Source organism: Etheostoma spectabile, chromosome 14 (genome assembly GCF_008692095.1).
Source record: "Etheostoma spectabile isolate EspeVRDwgs_2016 chromosome 14, UIUC_Espe_1.0, whole genome shotgun sequence".
NCBI classification, from domain to species: Eukaryota; Metazoa; Chordata; class Actinopteri; order Perciformes; family Percidae; genus Etheostoma; species Etheostoma spectabile.
In genome coordinates, this window is record NC_045746.1 from 9302751 (window position 1) to 9304217 (window position 1467).

The window sequence follows — 1467 nt, forward strand, 5'->3', positions numbered from 1 at the left end:
ACCCTTTGCGCCCATCCAGGGCACTGCGTTCTACCCTAACCTAACCCTAACCCTAACCCTAACCCTTGGTACATCACCACAGATGACAATGCCAACCCAAATTCCCGTGACAGAACCCGATCCAAAGCTCTCAGGACTCCACTCTGCACTACCTACCTAGAATTTATATTTTTATATTTTATTTCCTTATATTTGGTATTTTTATATTTTGTGTCAACACTGTCAAGGTGTTGCTTCAATCATTGCACAGGTACTGCATTTGTGTATAATGACAATGACCGCATTCTATTCTAATCTACTCGACAAGTCGTCAGATGCTACATCCCAAAATCTAGGTGTCTTTGAACATAAATTTGCTGCTTTTTTTCAGACAGACTCTGTGCAACAGTGAATGTCTTCGAGTATAGTACTAATACTAGTACTAGTACTAATTGACTATTGTCTCTTCAACAGTTCTTAAATTTTGCACAGTGTTACATTTCCTTTTAATACAACTGGCTCTGGAGAGGAGTAGAGAAAAGTGTTAGTAACCTAAACAAAGGATTATTAATTTAGCCCTACACAAAACTTTACTTGTTTGCATTTCGGTCGCTCTGACGTTCCAAAATCCCTCTCAGGGTAATGGGCCACATAGATAGTAATGCAAAACACATAGAGAAGCTAATATGAAGTACATGGAATATTAGATGCAAACTCTGTAAAATCCTACATCGGAATTTTGGGGGGGGTGTACTATCACTCTGAAGTGAAGTAAGTCTGGTAAAACAGGAGGTTTGGTTTTAAAAGCATTCTGAAGAAGAGACAAACTATTTATAGCTTTAATTAGCAGCCTGAAAAAGCAGTAAAATGTAGCTTTGATTGAACATGTTCAAAGCCTTTAATGTCTCATCAAAGGTCTGTCAGTAAATTTGATTTATTTGCTTTTTTATTTACCAGATTGCTTTACTAAAGAGAGAGTTCTCTTAAAGACTCACTGCATACTGCTGTTACAGGCCGACTTGTTTTCAGTGACTGGACATAAGGGTACCACAATCAGCAGTTAATAAAGGAAATAAAAGTGCATGATCCATTATTTCTCTCTTCAAGTTACAATCTGTAATTGAATTAAAAAAATATTTGATAGAACTTAATAAATAAATTCTGACACTACTCTTCAAAGGACATTAGAGACCCTGTGAGATATGAGGTGCCGCTTCTCCCACAGTCAGTGGACTGAGTGGATGGCTGAATGCGTGATGTGGAAACCATGGCCGCGAAATAGAATGTGCTTTGGCTGGAGGCACATTATGCTGTGAAGCTGTAAGCGGTGTATTTGTGAGTCGGCATCCCGCAGTTCACGGAGAGGTCAACACTGTAGATGGCTAGTTTCTTTGAGCCTTGTGTTCACTCGGCATTAAAACGCACACACAGAGAAAGAGAGAGAGAGAGAAAATTCAGAAACGCAAAGCACACAGAGCATAGGTCATC

The 1467-nt window shown here is 39.1% G+C and overlaps 1 long non-coding RNA gene across 1 annotated transcript in view; it reads left to right on the top strand.

Moving 5' to 3' along the window:
- Positions 1-1467, top strand: part of LOC116701836 (uncharacterized) — a 15646-nt gene that overhangs the window by 13900 nt on the left and 279 nt on the right. The window lies entirely within an intron of this gene.